The sequence below is a fragment of the Phalacrocorax aristotelis genome, chromosome 4, assembly GCF_949628215.1.
Source record: "Phalacrocorax aristotelis chromosome 4, bGulAri2.1, whole genome shotgun sequence".
Lineage (NCBI taxonomy): Eukaryota > Metazoa > Chordata > Aves > Suliformes > Phalacrocoracidae > Phalacrocorax > Phalacrocorax aristotelis.
The window spans coordinates 16,112,724-16,130,010 of NC_134279.1; the positions used below are offsets into that span (position 1 = coordinate 16,112,724).

At 41.8% G+C, this 17,287-nt stretch overlaps 1 protein-coding gene across 5 annotated transcripts in view; it reads left to right on the forward strand.

Moving 5' to 3' along the window:
• WDFY3 (WD repeat and FYVE domain containing 3) overlaps positions 1–17,287 on the forward strand; it is a 179,852-nt gene that overhangs the window by 24,341 nt on the left and 138,224 nt on the right. For 4 of the 5 annotated variants that reach the window (XM_075090406.1, XM_075090408.1, XM_075090407.1 and 1 more), the window contains exon 2: positions 7,414–7,508. The exons of the other annotated variant lie outside the window; for it this stretch is intronic. The gene's annotated coding sequence lies outside the window, so the exon portion shown is untranslated. The remainder of the gene's footprint in view (positions 1–7,413; positions 7,509–17,287) is intronic. 5 annotated transcript variants of the gene reach the window in all.

The window sequence follows — 17,287 nt, forward strand, 5'->3', positions numbered from 1 at the left end:
CAGTGGCATAGAAATCAAGGGTCTTCCTCACTATTCCAAGTGACTGCAGTAACACTGAAGCAAAACTTGGGCTCTCCAATGGAGCTTGCCTGCAGTAAATGAGACCGGATTTATTTCCTTGACTTTCATTGTCTCACTGTAAAAAAGCTTGAGTTGTTGGTGTTAAACTTTCCTCGCTATTGAATTCTACCCAATGCCAAACTGTTGAAGTTCTTTTTTGGTGTTCTGTCTCTCTGTGTATGGGGTTCTTCTGGAGGAGATGTGAATACTGCTGCAGCTTGAGCAGTTTCTTTAGGGTGTTGTCTCCTTTTATGGTACCTGCTTGGTACTTTGCATATATATCTTCTCAGTGCTTTGCTATGTTGAGAAGAATCTGGCTGAAATGCAACCCATTAAAGACTAGAATTTTTTCAGGTAAGAAGGGACTGTTGTCTGAAAGGCATAGGAGTGCATGGTGCCTGAGGTATCATCTGTCAAGGGTTCTGTGGTTTGTTTGCTTTTAGCTCTTGGATGACTTCAGTGGAAAGGAGCAACGTTTAAGAGCTGTATCTAGTAAGGTGGCTGTAATGATCTGTCACTATGACCCCTTTGGTGGGGGTCCTCCCCTTTTTGCTGTTGCATGTGAAGGTGTCTACATTTTGAGGGGTGGTGTGGGCCTTGGCACGTTGTCTCAGTGAGTGAGATATCTTCCTTTTTATCACCATCACCACTCAGCCACCTCCCCGCCAAAGATGGTTAGTTGTTGGGAATATAAACTAAAAGATTGACATAGTTTCAGCCTGGTTATAATTGGGATTGCCTGCTCAAACAGCATGTCTGTCATTATGTGTGAGAAGTAGAGGTTTCATCTGGTTACAGTGCTTATCTGTTCTTATGCGCATTTCTGGAGCTTGGAGAAACAGGACCTCATCTATGCAGAATTTTGTGCCCTGAATTGTGCTTTCTTAAATAATCATGAAGCAGAGACATTTGTAATTTAGATCGCTGCATATAAGATCTTCCCTCACCTCCTCCAGAAAGTTGTGTTTAAGGTGTGGTGGTGTTTCCTCTCCACCCCCAGCTGGTATCATCTTTCTAGTGCTGCTTGCTTTCCAAGCCACGTTATGCTTGCTCTTGGGGACAGCAAGAACACTGCGTTATGGATGGTATATTTTGTTTTAAGTTGAAGATGGAGGGAGTAGTAGTTGGTGCAGATGTTTTAAGCAGTCTGTGGTGACAAGCGTCAGTAGACTTGTGAGTAATTTTTTTCTGTTTTCTACTGTGAACCTCCTGGGGTTGATCTATGAGAAGGTGAAGTGTGTGCCTTAATGCATTTCCTTCTTCACCTTTCTTGAACATGAGGAGGTTAATGGACTCTTCACTTAGAAGCAAACATTCATTTGGAAGTATGACAAGAATGCCAACAGTTGGATTTAAAAACAGAAAGCAGAAGAATCCAGTAACATCTGTGAGGAGAAGAAAGTATCTAGGTTGCTGTAGTTGTGAACTTTATTGAAGAAAACAGATGTGTAGCTTTACTTGTCCCTGCATTCAGGTTTACAGTGCTAGAGCTTGGTTTAGCAGAAGTAGTGAATAAGGAACAGTAAAGAAAGAGGACTTTGGGGGAAGCCAGAAACTGAAGTGCGCTATCTGTTGTGGGGGTGTGGATTGTTTCGGTTTTTTTTTTTCTTTTTACAAACAAGGCTGATGCTTCTGTGGGCTTTTAAGGTCTTTTCTTTGTCGGGGGACACATCTGGCTCTTTCAGCCTGATCCTGCTGTTAAAATAGCTGGAGGTACTTAAACAAGGTGTTGCTGACATTTGTATTCCTTCTCTCAAATTCTATGTACAGGAGAAAAATATTATTACCTAACTTCTCATCATTGTAGACAGTGTTAATTCAGATATTGGCTGCTCCTGGTGATATATAGTCCCAATCTCTTCCTTCATCTGGCTAAAGATATGCTTTGTCTCCATGTCCCTTGTAGCACATCTGAAAGTGCAGCAGTGATCGAGAGAATGTATACTAAGCACGCATCTCTACTAGAAAAGGCAGAAATTGGACTTAGGTCACACAAAGTTTATGATCCCTTTGATTTCTTTCAGTTAGAAGCAGGATTTTATCTCCATCAGTTGTGGAGTAAGTATAAGCACTCAATTGCTGTGATTCCTAGCAACAATGGTTTGGGGCTTCAACATCAGCACCTTGTTCAGCTCCCGCTGATGAGCATTTTGTTCCTATGTAATATTTTCATCGACTTCTGATATAACATGTAAGTGAGTTTTGTAACTTTGCAAAACATTGGAAATAGGTAGGAGAATGGCTGGTTAGGTCTGAATAGGTTTCTATTGAATACCTGTGGTGGCACAGAAGAAACCTCATTGCTATTTTAAGGCTTTAATTTTTTTTTTTTCATATTCGGATAGCACCAGTATGGTATGTGCGAACTTGATAAACATAGTTTATCCACAGAGGAGTACGCAAAATATCTTAAATGAGAGGAACGCAGCTAAGTTGGAAGTCTGCATAACACTTGTATTTCTTTTTCAGAAATTAGATGTACAAAAAGCAGATTTTATGGTGTTACTCTATCAGTTTGCTTTTTTGCAGAAACCAAGTGGTTTGTGATTGCTAAGATTTGTTATTCAGCACTTCTTGTAGGATGTCTGGTAAGGGTGGCAATCAAATTCTATTTGATTTGTTAAACTAGAAACAGTGCTTAGACTTACCGAAATATTCGATCAAAACAAAAATAGAGACCCAGCTAAAACTCCTGGTAGAATACATAGTGGGATGCAGGAGTGCAAATGTTTTATGTTACAGCAAGCAAATTTAAATGACAAAAACAAAGATGTAATGTCAGCTAAGAAAAATTATTCAAATCATACATATATATTATTAGAAATTGATTTAAACTTATCAGCATTAATTCTGAAGAATGTCTGCATAAGTAGTAGCCAAAGTTCAGTTGACTATATCCCTTGTCTTAACAAAAAGATGCTTATAATAAAAAAAGTGCATTTATATAAAATATATGCTGACCCAATGTATTCTGCAGTTACAGAAACCAAAAGCTTGCATTCATCTGGTGGAAAAATATTTTTTATAATCTTACATAATTATACAAACTTAATAAATAAAATATTCAATAAATGCCTGTAGATGACTGGGACTTGCCTGAAAAAGAAAATATCTGTTAAACTTGATGGTTGGTGGTGAACTGCTGTGAAGTGTTGCTTATGTTTTTACTGGTCATGCTCAAGCTGGCCACCCTAATATTATGTTTTGAAAAAATAGTTGCAAATGACATGTCTACCTCTTTGAACCAAAGTAAGCCCTCCAGTGCAGCAGGGAGCTTTATGTAACCCATGGGTGGGGGTGTTTTTGGTGACTGAAACTTGTTTTCTGAATGACACTTTCTGGAAAGTAATAGATGTGGCTGCTGCCAGAGTTCAGTGGTGGGTCATGAAAACGAAGTGACTCAGAGCTGAGATCTGGCAGCGTGGCTTCTCAGTTGTGCTGGTGTCTGCTGAATCACACGCTGCCTGTATGTACATCAGTGCAGATGTATTCTGGTGGGTGAGAAATCATGGAGGTATTTGTTTTGCACAGCAAGCGGAAACATGGGAACTCTTTGTTATATTTGTTACTTGTAATTTACTTTTTCATGAGGTAATTGCCACTTGATATGCTTTTTGAAATGGTCATGAGAAGACACCTAATACAAAATGGGTAGTCTGGTTCTTTGCTATGCTTCTTGTCCGTTATGGGTTTCAGCAGCTTCTGGATAGTTTGGGATCTGCAAATGGGGAAGCCATCAACCAAAGAGCAAGGTGCCGCATGTGTTCTCATTGCATGTCTGGAAGGGTGCGGTCTGATTCAGGGTGAACTTATATTCCTTTCTGCACCCTGTCAGTGGACAGAGGTGGGTAAGGAAGCCTGTAGGCAGTGCAGCCATGGAGTCCCTGCAGGCTTCCAGTAGGCCCATTGTGCCTGTGGAGGGTCAGGAACCTAGCTTGGATGGAGAGAGGTGAATGCCTGAAGCAATCTTCTAGGAAAGGTAAATTTGAGTCTTGATTAGTTGGAAAACATAGATCCTTCCCTCAAGCACAAAGAGGAGTCAGCTTTTAACGTGCCACTATATTTCCCATAGTTGTTACCTTCTCCTCTACAGTGGAGACTTGATGAAACAGGAGGAGACCAAGCTATGCTGCCCCCTTGGCACTGACCAGGAACGGTTCTCCTTTCTTAGAACTTGCAGCATGGTTTTTGTCTGAGCATAGTGTAGTTGGAGGATGTACACTAGCTGCCATTTCTGCTTGGGATGCTTCCGAGCCTTCAATAGGCTGGGGGATGTGAGGAGGCTGGCATCGCTTGAACTGTCTTGGGTGCTTACAGAGTTTTGCTGTTTGTGACCAGTGGGTTCAAAACTAAGCTAATTTGTTACTTAGTTTATCGGTATTTCTTTGGAGGATGTTAGTCTTTTGTGATAATTGAGGTTGAAAACTGCTTCCTTTTTCTCATTGCTATAGTGTAAATGGTGTATGCTGTTAGCTTTGCTACTTTGCCACTTTTGGTAACTCAGCTGATGACCACAAGGAATTTAAGCTTTGGGAATACTAAAGATTTGTTAATGTAAGTAAACTAGGAGTGGTTTATTTTTTACACCAAAGAAGGTTATTTTGTTCATGTTAACTATGTTTAAGCAGCACCTCCTGCCCCCCATGTGAATTGTTTTTGAGACTGCAAGTGCAGTCATTTTGTGCAGGTGCTTTTAATGAAATATTTCCCAAGCCATCGTGACCCTAACAAACAAAAAAAATATGAAAGCAGCATAACTGTAACAGAATGAAGACTTAAAGAGACAAGGCATTCCAAGTGGACTGTAGGGATACAGGTAAACTAGATGGTTCAGGTCCTAAAAGACCCAGCTGGAGGCATGGTTCCTTGGTGTTGCCACAACAGTCATACTTTTTAGTGCACTTAGTTCCTGTTAGACCAAGTAAATAATGCATACGAAAGAGGGTTAGAAGCTGTCTTCAGGGTTTCACTTCCTAATGGTGTTTTTTACAGTTTTAGCTGTAGAAGATGCTGATACTACCGTTTGATTTCTGCTCAAGTAAGCTTGTGGGATTTGAGTACTTGTAGTGTAACTGGTCATTTGAGCTTTGCAAATATAGTACGTGTTAATCAAGTTTGGCTTAATCGCAGCGTGATCTGATTTGGAGCCCATACCTGAGACTTCCATTGTCTGTATTTAAAAATAAAAATCTATTATTTTGGACCTGAGAGGTTGTTGGCGGTATAATAAAGCTCCCAATAGAGTGAAATGCAGTTGAAGGTATCAGAAACTACAATTCCCTATTTGTGTTGAGGTTTACTGCCCAGCTAGTCCCAGTAACTGTTTCCATGACAAAAGGACCATTTGTTTTTCCTCTTAGTTTAAATATTTACTTGCTCCTGTAGAGGTAAAAATAAAGTGCTCACCCTACTTAACTGCATTTCTGAGTTTTGCGCTCCCATTTCTACTGTTTCACATGCTGTGAAACACAGTATTTGGTACCAGCTGCTGACTCCTTATTTTTCCCCACGAACAGTTGCATGACGATGAGATGAAAGTGAGGGGAGATAAGATGGGTAGAAGTAGACGATGAAGGTTTTCTCAGGCACATTGTGTTGAATAAGGTGAGGATACTATAGGGTTGTTCTCTGGGATTGATGATTCTGCGTGGCGGCATGGGCCTGCAGTACGTCACCCAGGCCAGGTACGAACCTGGACCTTCGCACTGGCAAAGAAGCATCTAAGATACCACATAAATCATGGGCATGGATGCAGCAACACACGTGAGGCTGGATTCTAGGATATCTGCTGGTCTGAGTTTATCTAGTTTATTTTAGCTACAGTGACTGCTGCAGGTGGGTTGCTGGAGCTAATCTCCTGAGAAAATAGTTGTAAGTCAATGCTGTGTGGCCTGTGGGTAGGAGAGGTAGGTGAGTTAAAGTAGCGAAGATGCTATTGAGAATGCTAGTGGGGTGAGTGCAGGAAGTGCCTGAGTGGATGGATTGCTCTGGAAATCAAACTCATTAGCCTGTAATCCTGTGTACTGGGGGCATTGGTATATTTTTCTAGCTTGTTGCTCAGATGCTTTTACCAATTTCCTAGATTAAAGTACAAGTATTCTTTCTAAAAGCGGGCTTCACTCAACAAGCAAGGGCCCTCAGTCTTACAACAAAACAGTTTAAAAATTGCCCGAGTCTCAAATGGCGTACTTTGTTAATTGACTTCCCTTCCCTGTCCTAGGAGCAGTGGAGGGTTTATGGTCATGGAGGATGGAGTTAGAAGAGAACTTGCTTCAGTTGTTAATGCTGAACTCTTGCACTTGCCAGCCTGTTACTTAAGTTTTTAGTGCATGCAACAACGTTGTAACAAAATTTTTTATTGTTCTTAAGCACTGCAACATCTCTCTGAGCAAGTTCGTCACCTGAGTGCCATCTCTCACAAAGCCTTTCTAAGGTACCTGATACTGAGCTGCTTTTTTTGACCTGTGTCGCTTCCCCCCCGCCCCCCAAATTGTCCCTGCTCCTTTTAACAGACAAAATAATAAGACAACAAATTATGTGGATTGTATTGTAAAGTTTTTCCAGTTGCTTTAGGTATGCCTGTACTGTGTAGTGCACCGTAGTGTAGGAACACTGGAACTACCAGTGTGGGATGGGGCTGACTGGGAACCAGAGGTCTGCCACCTCATGGCTAATTAACCAAGGTGCAGCATTTCACCAAGGTACCTAGTTATTTGCCAGGTCCAACAGTGAATAATGCTGGTTTTGCTGCCTCTGCCACCTGCCTTGGGTTAGCTCGAGAATCTCATCATGGTGGGTTCATGGGGTCATGCTGAAGTGAGCTCAGAGTCAGTGCCCCTTGTTGGCTTGTGTGTGTCCACTTGCAAATTCTAAGATAATCATTTTATACTCTGAAAAAAGAGGCAGAAAAAACTAGGGGAGAGGCCAGGGAAAGCTAGGCGCGTTCAATAGCTTCACAGTTGCTCAGCTGGGTTGGGGTCAACACAGCTTAGTTCTTACTCCCCTGCTGTAATGATGAGAAATCACTTAGTTCCTCGGAGGGATGCTCTTGCTGATTACAGGCTGCCAGTGCGTTAATTACTGGTCCTGCACTTTATAGTAACTCTTTTAGCAGTTCATGCGCTCTCAGTGAGTATCATTTAATTGGGAAGATAATGCTTGTTTAAGCTTAATGCTGTGTGTTGATTTCTAGTTTGCTACAGCTCCTTTTCCAGGAGTTCTTTAAAAGGTTTCTTAGGTTTGTGAAAGTCCAGTTGTCATAGGGGTGACTGCTGATCCGTTTCAAAATGGCAAAGCGGTATGATTTTATTGTCACATTTATATTCTAACCTTTTCCCCTTTTACTTTACCTAGTGAAAGAACAGCTTTGGTGTTGAAGAGAAACCTTGGAAAGGAATGGGTCCGGTTCTCTTGAAGCTGGTTGCCCTGATCCCAGGAATGCTGTAGAGGTTAGTGATGTGGATGCTGAAGAGCTTTTGTAGAAATTGCCTTTTGATTTGTAATTGGCACACTCTTCAATAAATTCTGTGTGAAGCAGTTCATTTGCCTGTCACAGAAAAGGAGTTAATTCAGGCACTGTCAGAACACAGTCAGTTTAAAATTGCTCTACCCAAACAAAATTTAGGTTTTTGTTTATCTGTGTAGACGCTGAAGAAATACATAGCTGGGTAGTCATAGAAAGTTGTGTGGTGCAATGCATGCTCAGAGTCAAGCTGCGTTAAACTTGGATGTTTTAATTGATAGGTTTAAAAAAAAAAAGGTGAGAATGACCATAATACATTATTATTTTTTGAGTTTTTCAAGTCTCTAATTTTTACTTTGAGACAAGAATACTCGGGATTTTCAGTAGAACAAGAGGCTTGGAGAGGTCCATTCTGTATCCACACAAAGGTAATGTTATCCCCACTTTTGCCTTGAGTTACTCATATTTCAGTTTTATATCCTAGTTTCTCTGGGTTATGTGCAAGCTGGGTAGACTGCTTTCTGTGAGTGTTTTTCCCAATAGCTATATAGTCCTGCTACAGTATTGTGGCCTGCAAGAGGCTTCCTCTTGTAAGTAGAATATTCAGTCTAGTTCACTTTCACATTTTTTGTAAACCTGGAGAGGATTATGTGGACTTATCACCCGATGGATTTCTTCTTAACTAGTGAAGTCAAAAACGCTTGTATAACTATCAAATTCAGTAATGCTTTGTTTTGCTGATGAAAAATGAATGTTACAAGTAAAATTTGTTGAAGTGGGGGACGGGAGGGTGGAGGAGATTGCTTAGGAGTACTCCAAGATGCCTAAGAAGTGAATGGAATAGGAGCAGTTGAGTTAAAATCTATTAAATCTGTCCGATTACTGTAAAGGATTTCTAATCTTTGTTAGCTTACTTTAAAAGCATAGATGTGTGTGGTGTGGCTACTGAAGAACAATGTCCAAGCTTTGCGCAGACACCCTTTAACATATATACACTTTGGAGCAAAAAGAAAAAAAACACAGTGGGGAAAAATGGTGCAGCATGTCACAGACACAGAAAGTGTCACAGAAAGAGGTGACCCAGTGGAAAGAGACCTGTTAGTACAAGGAAATGGTAGTTGGCATCGTTCTTTGAGGCGTGTAGAGCTTAACAACTGGTCTTGTAAGTGGTGCCACTTCTTATGGAGAGCTTTAGTTACTCATATGTTCTCACCATCTTTATCCTACCTGGTATAAAACTGAGAGTAATATGTTCAGGAGGAGGTATCACTTCTAATTGAACAAAAGCATACAGAAAGACAAAACCCCCACAATACATCCTTCCATATGAAATCCTGTATTCTGACTTCAGTGCTTTCATTCTAGCTCTGTGCTGCTTCTCTAGTCGGCAATGTTTTATTCATTAACAAAATAAAATCTGTCCACAAGGGGATCTGATAGAAATATGCCTTTTTTGCTTTCGTAGAAAATACCTTTCTCCCTTCAACCTATTATGTTTAGATTTTTTAAAATAAATTTTACTTTATAGAGAATAGAAAAAGATGAAAGGCTCATCTCCTCTCTTGTTAAGTCTCCCTCTTGACTTAGTAAAAGCAGTTAGTTTCAAACAGACTGAATGCAGACTGTTTTGTGAATCTGTAAAGACTGTCTTATTAGTACCACGATCTGCTGTTCAGATACTTACGCAGGAAATACTTCCTTGGCACTTCATGCATCCTGTTCTTCCAGTTCTGAGGACATGCAAGAACTGGCAGAGCTTATTAGCTTGGGTTTAGCGCTGCTGTGGTTGTACTCCTTTCAGACTTAAGTCTGCTATAGTTGATTTGGTCGGGCTCTGTGTGGGGTCATGTTGAGTTTCTTTCCAGCTGTGGCATGACTTACCTGCACCTACATGGATAATAAACACATGGAAGATAATGAGATAAGGGAAGACAGCCAACCAATGTGAATTTGTCAGGGAGAAAATTATATTAAGCTGATTAGTTTGTTTCCCTGACAGATAAATTGGATTACTGCATAAGGGAGGGAAGGGATAGAAGTGATACAACTTGAAGTGTGTAAGGTTTTGAAGGATGTATTTTTGAATGTAATACATGTAGTGATTTTTTAAAAATGGGGTCTTCCTTAAATCACTGTTCCGCAGGAGCAAAATTTATTAAAAATGATTCAGTGGAGCAGTTAACAGGGATCTGGGATCACCTGGAAAGGCATTTGAAGTACGCTTCCTTACTAGCTTGCCAAGCCTGGATTTGCCAATATTGGCATCTGTGATGTAGATATTTTATCACAGAATCACAGGTTGAAAGGGACCTCAAGGATCATCTAGTCCAACCTTTCTAAAAAGAGCACAGACTAGACAAGATGGCCCAGCACCCTGTCCAGATGACTCTTGAAGGTGTCCAATGTAGCCGAGTCAACCACTTCCCTGGGGAGATTATTCCAATGGGTGACACTTCTCACTGTGAAAAATTTTCCTCTTGTGTCCAAACGGAATCTCCCCAAGAGCAACTTGTGTCCGTGCCCCCTTGTCTTCTCCATGTGACTCCTTGTAAAAAGGGAACCTCCATCTTTTGTGTAGCTGCTCCTTCAGTACTGGTACATGGTGATGAGATCCCCTCTGAGCCTCCTTTTTCTCAAGGCTGAACAAACCCAGTTCTCCCAGCCTGTCCTTGTATGGCAGCTTCCCAGCCCTTTGATCATCTCGGTGGCCCTTCTCTGGACCCCTTCCAGCCTGTCCACATCCCTTTTTTATAGCAGGGACCAGAACTGTACACAGTACTCCAGGTGTGGCCTGACAAGCGCTGAGTAGAGCGGGATAATGACTTCTTTCTCCCTGCTGGTGATGCCCTTTTTTTGATGCAACCCAGCATCCTGTTGGCCTTTTTGGCTGCAGCAGCACACTGTTAGCTCATGTTGAGCTCTTTGTCCACCAGGACCCCCAGGTCCCTTTCCACGGAGCTGCTCTCCAGTCAGGTGGATCCCGGTCTGTGCTGCTCTCCTGAGTTATGTTTTCCCAGGTGCATGATCTTACACTTTTCCTTGTTGAACTTCATAAGGTTCGTGTTGGCCCACTCGTCCAGCCTATCCAGATCTTCCTGCAGAGCAGCTCTCCCTTCTGGAGTGTCTACTTCCCCACTCAATTTGGTGTCATCAGCAAACTTCATCAGGCTACACTTGATGCCGTTGTCCGGATCACTTATGAAGACGTTGAATAACATTGGGCCCAATATCGATCCCTGGGGGACTCCACTTGTGACAGGTTGCCAGTTTGAGAAAGAGCTGTTTACCACCACCCTTTGGGTGCGGCCTGTCAGCCAGTTCCCCACCCACTGCGCAGACCACTTCTCTAGGCCATAACACATTAATTTCTCCAGGAGGAGACTATGGGGGACCGTATCAAAGGCCTTGGAGAAGTCCAGGTAAACAGTGTCCACCGCCCACCCCATGTCAACTAGGCAAGTCACTTTGTCACAGAAGGCCACCAGGTTTGCCAAGCATGATGTGCCCTTAGTGAAGCCATGTTGGCTTTTCCCAATCACGTGCTTCATTTGACTTGTGTTGGCCCCCAGGAGGATTCGTTCCATAACTTTCCCAGGGATTGAAGTAAGGCTCATGGCCCTATAGTTACCCGGATCCTCCCTCGAGGAGTAGAGTCAATTTACAAAATGTGCAGCTGATGTCAGTTTGCGAGTACATGGTATGGGCACCACAGAGGGTTTATATTAAGGTGTTTGACTTTGTAGTTGGGATAAGCTAAGTGTTTGTGTGTGTTCCTTTGACCTGACTCACCCAATGTTTATTTGTTATACCACAGTAACTCAGTCAGTGTAAATAACCTAAGTATATTCAGCTTACTGAGTTGGACGGCCTCTTCCAACACTCCCTTTTGTTTGTGGTATTTTTTTATCCTTTAGTAAAATTACAGCACTGAAACCTAGCACTTGACTGGAAGTGGTTGTTACCTTAAAAACTGGACTATCTGGATTTCAGGTCTTGGGATACCACCGAGTTACATGTGTGGAAGGTTAGCAACGCTCTTGGAAAGTCCCAGGATTTTTCTCTTGTGCCGGAGGGGAGCAGAAGGTTAGGCACTGTGGAGTAAGCAGCTGCTCTTGCAGGCTTCTAGCAGTGCCACTTCCCTGCCTTTCCACCGATGATACAGCAACAGATCCAGTTACGCAGCTAACACCAGGGCTGCCTCCCTTTGTTTGGTCTCCATAATGCAGCTAAAGCAGCTTATTTGGACTCTGAAAGTAAGTGGCTCCTACAGCCCTTCTTGCATTTCTGTGTGCATGGTCCAAAACATGCTACTGTCTGAGTGGCTGGTGGAGATTCGGGAAGGATGGAGGAGTGGGAGGCGGGGAGAAGCAGGGCTTGAGGTGTTCGTGATGCGGATTATTGTTTGGCTTGTTAGAGGATGTACACGAGGGAAAAACAAACTTTTTGCTACGTTGCTGGAGGAATTATTAGTGCTTCCCTCAGCACCTCAAGCCTTTTTCCTTGCAGGACTTTGCCCTAATGTTTATTTGTAGTAGTTGTATGAGTAGGGAGGAGTGACCATATTTTTTAAGAGCTTTTGTAGAATAAGAAACGAAATGTGGAAACAATTGTTGTGTGGGATGGTGTTAGAGAAGTCTGACATACTGCTTTATTTTAAGCTCCCAGTATAGAAAGGGGTGTTTGTGTGCCGTGCTGTTGCATGCACAATGTACTTCCTGTAGTTGTTGTGTTATTGTGAAAGATTAATTTGCTGGCTCCCTAGAGGTAAGCACCAATATTTCACACTGGATCAATAATTTTTGCTAGTGATAGATTAACACTTGCAAGTCCTTGACATGTTCCTGTGTATTGGTGATGCCATAGTCTCTTGTAGATGTGAAACAGGGAAAAAATTATCTCTGTTGAGGTTAATTCCGTGGAGATTCTGTTCTCTAGTTCTGTAATCCCTGCTGTTGTTTTCCTGACTCGTTGGAGTATCGCTCTAGCTCTGTGGTATCCTAGCAAATGTTTTTTTAGCAAAACCTACAAGTTAAGCTGAAAAGAGATTCGCCTTAGCAGTGGTGTAATTGGAATAGCAAGAATGCTCTGAATGTTTCATGCCCCATCTTATGTCCCAAATAGAGGGTACTGGAAGTGCTACTACTGATAAGCGATAGCTTGTGAAAGGCAAGCCTTAGGAAGTCCCTTGGAAAGACTCTAGGTCCCATGAGTTGAAACACACTGGAGGCACAGCAAACTTAATTTTAGAGCTTTCTCTTGTTTGATTATAACTTCAAAAGCTGCCTGGGAGAAATCTGAAAGGCATGTTCCTCTAGATGCAGGAAAAACTGCTCAAAGTGCTGGAAGACGAAACTCTGATGTGCAGCAATCTTTATAAGTGAGGAAATAACAATGGACAAGTGGGCTGCCATCTGGCTGTATTGCAGCAAGAGTTTGTTAGAAGTACTGTTGACTCCTCAGTGTTGCTAAAAGGGAATACAAAAAAAGTCACCTCTCTAATACCTGCATGAGAGAATTGCTAGCAAGAGGCTGCTACTCTCTCCTTTGCTCCATGGTTCAAGATGATGAAACGTTTTCCTGTGGTAGAGATGGGTATCTTACTACATCTTCTATTTAGTCCTCTAATGTAGAAGCCTTGCACAAATACTTCCTCAAATAGGGAATGTTCAGCTACTGTGAAGGGCCCTGTACCTTACACCAAAGTGCATCTTTGCTAGGAAGTCGACTTTGTTGCTTCTGTGCAATTAGACAGAGTTGAACCGGTCGTGCTTTTGAGTGATGCCATCTCTTGAGCTTGGTAACAAGAGTGAAGTCGGCACCCTGACTGTGCGGTTACTTTTCGGCACGCAGGATACAATCTTGTGCTGAAGTCTGTTGTTATCTGGATGGGTTGTGGGAATGTGCATGTCTGTTCGTGTGCATTTTATCTAATATGTAACAGTGCTTCAATAAATTGCTTTACTTCAGGGACTTGAATATTGCTACCCCTCTGAGATCAGCGTAAATTAATCAGCTTTTAGAGCATCCTTTCTTAATTCAAATAGCAGCTATTATCAAACAGCTTGATGTAAAGAGCCCAAACACTTTTCTTTTTCTCTCGCTCCTGTTCCCAGATGGAGCAACATGGAGTTGCATACTTGAGGGAACATCGGCAAATTCTGACAGAGAAGTAAAATAAAAATAAAGAAAGTAATGTATGGTAAAATTGTAAAGGAATGTATGGACATATAAGAGAAGAAGCCTTTGCTGTGGTACTATTGTTGCAATTAAATCCTAGCATTGAGCATTTATTTACCTAATTTTTTAATGTGTTTTTGTTTGGCAACATGCTGCTGGGTTTCATTCTCTTTATTGCATCATGTTCGTCTTGAAAATAAACGCGCAGTTAACCTCATTCTGTGCACTGCTTACTGTCAAAGCTTAAAAGGGACACAAAACCAGAGAAAAGGGATAGAGTTGAAAAAGTCATGCCTTGTCACTTGTGGAGAGCAAGTTCTGTCCCCAGCTTCTTTGCATCCAGAAATGGCCAAGCGTTATGCAGGATGTCCAAGCGAGTCCATACGCTTTCACATACGCAGACGCATTGCAGAAGCCAGGACTTCTAATAAATAACTAGTAAGTAATTGCTGTAGCTGTAAATGACATTGCAATGCATTTGATATGCAGTTACTCTATGCTTTTTTTTTTTGCTTGTTTTCGATGATGTTTTTTCCTCTAGCAAGGAAGGATGTTTCCTTAGTGTGTGTATGTGTAGATGAATCCAAGGAGAGAATGGGAGTAAACTCTCCTTCAGTAGTTGTGCTTTTACTGTGTGGATGTTCAGGCTCTCTTCTGGGATAAATTTAGTTAAAAATCAGTGACCGCTGTAGTAATTTGAATATCCTTCTGTGGTACTGGGAGATTTTTTTTCAGAGCGCTGCAGCTTCGATCCTAATTTGTTTTCTGTGCCTTTGATTATTACTGGGTAAAGGGGTTAGTATAGTGGTGAGACACAACATGCGAGTAACCACGGTTATTGATAATAGATTTCCTTGGGAAATCCTACCACTTCTGAATAGTTGTTGCTGTTATTAAAATGAAACAAAACACCTGGCAGTGTTGATCTGATCCAGCTATTCTATATTGCATGGTGCTGTACATGCAAGAGCATTGCAAGCTAGAATAGTAAACACTGGTTGGGGGGGGGGGAAAAGGCAGGAAATTTAAAGTTAAGGTTAGGAAAACCCACATTGCATCTGATCCAGATTCTGGTAAGAAGTGTCTCTTCTAGTCCTTTTATTTTTCCAGAATAATTAGTTCTACTGTAACTGAAATGTAAACAAATTTATTTTTCTATGAGATAAGAAAAGTGGGGGGAAAATGACGTCTTACAAATTAATTTGCAAGCTGTGATGTATCATTCTCATTTGCAGTGCCTGTGTTGCAGACCAGATGTCTTTTTACTCAAGCATAGTTTTTTCACCTTGTTTTGCTGCTTGTGTGATTTTGATTTATTTTTGTAAAGCAGCTGTATCTGTTAACTGCAGCCAGCCTGGGCATTGTAAGGCAGGTGGAGGAATCCCTTCCCTTCAGCTTCGCAGTTCCTCCCCATCCGTGTGTTCACTGGGAGGGACCAGCTGTGCTCCACAATCATACCAGCCTCGCTGCTGGTACAGCCGGTGCTGGGATGGCACGCTGGGATGGCAGTGCAAAGCTCGGGAGGTCCGCCTGACTGCCGGAAGGATGTTTACTAATGATGGGCTGGCAGTGGCTTGTAGACAGAACAACTTGCCGTCTCTTGTTAGTAATATCTTACAAGGAGAGGACTGGAAAACTAAGATGCTTGCACTGAACTTCAAGAATTCAAGGTAGGACAAGACCTAAATTAAAACAACCTATTTGTATTTCTTTGCGTGATACTTTCCCCCCTAGACTAACATTTAATTATGTGACTAGCTTCTGTGAAGTTGTAGTTCTTGTTAGACTCTTCTGGAATTGTACTTGCTGTTATAAAGAGAACCTGAACCAAATGACAAGCTGAGATTTGGTCAAAATATAGTGATATCTTGAATAATTAGCTGTGCATAATTTTCTTTATTTAGGATGTTGGCTGTACAGAAATAAGTGAAAAATAGGTATGTTACATTTGTCATTCCACCAGAGGAAGAAAATAATTGATTTTAGTTTGTCATGTGCATAGTTTTCAAAATACAGCTAGTGCTAGTACGTGCCTGTTCAAGTGCAGTAGTTCTGCTGTGAAGCAAGCTTGTTATCGACTTATATTAGACAATGTTATTGGAAATATAACAAAGTTGGAGAAGAAGGCATTATATTAAAATAGTAATTTGCCTGTCTCTAAGCACTGTAGGCTTCATTTTTTCTCTTTTGAATAAGAGAAACTAACTTTTGGGAAATTTCTAGCTGTCCTGTTTTATCTTGCAGTATACTACATAAAATTCTGTTGAGAAAGCATATATTCCCTGTGAAATATAACTTTTCTTTTGGCATTATTGCCAAGCAGGAGTAGAACATGGGTAATGTAGAGGAAAGCAAAAATAGTTTCGATAGTAGTTATGGTAAATAATACATACACCAACCCCATTACTGGCAATAAAAAGTAAGCTAAATAAACAGGGGTGTTTAAAAATGTTGCAGCTTTGTTGCTGTATGAGACACCAACTCTAATGTCTAAGAATATTTGTACCGCTCCAGTCATCTAGTAAGTGTGCTAGTGAACACCAGAAAAAAATATTCAGCAGTGCTAAATACTTGATTGAAGAACTGGGGAGAAGTGGAAGAATGCATTCTCTTGAGCAATTAATATTGCTTTTAAAGTCTGCAGTTTTAGTCTGCTTTGTAGCTTTGTGTTTGGGGTTTTTTCATTTGGGGTTTTTTTGGTGTGGGGTGTTTTGTTTTCCTTTTTTTTCTCTTCCCCCCCCCCCCCCCCCCCCATCTTTTATCTGACATGTTTACTGCTGGGGGATGGAAATCTTGTGGCTCTGATTGGGTACTTCTAAATCAGAAGAGTTGTATCCTGCCTTCGTTCTGTCCCAGTCTTCTCTGCCAGCCTGGTAGCTCTCTTGACAGACTCTATCTGGTCATCTGGGAGCAGCAGTCTCTCTTGCGTGTTAGTGGGGAGCCAGAGCTGTTTTCTGTAAGCAAAGATTCACAATCAGCTATTTTGTTTTTACTCTTCACTCCATGTGAGGCTCCTGAGAAGCGGCTCCATGTGCAGTGTGGGGAGGCTGTTTCCAAAGCCACGGCTGGGAGCCCTGGTGAAGTCTAGCTTTGCCTGAAGTCTTCAGGGCACAATGTGGTGTTGGAAGGCTGAAGAGACTGAGAGACGTGAATTGTTTTTCTTCTGCAATTTGTGACTATCATCCCCAGAGGATCTTCTGCTACCCAACAGAGAGGGGGCAGGGGAGGAGGAGCAGAAGAGAGGGAAGTGAGGAGAAAAGACAGTGCTTTTCCCCCATTGTTACAATACTTGCTTAGTTATGCGAAACATAGGAATCTTTACTGGTTTTCCCAGTGTCACTGTGCCTGCTGGAGCCATGAAGCTGGTGAAGGGTCTAGAGAACAAGTCTTGTAAGGAGTGGCTCAGGGAACTGGGGTTATTTAGCCCTGGAGAAGAGGAGGCTCAAGGGAGACCTTACTGCTACCTGAAAGGAGGTTGTAGCGAGGTGGGTGTCAGTCTCTTCTCCCAGGTTACTAGTGATAGGACAAGAGGAAATGCTCTCAAGCTGCACCAGGGGAAGTTTAGACTGGATATTGGAAAAAATTTCT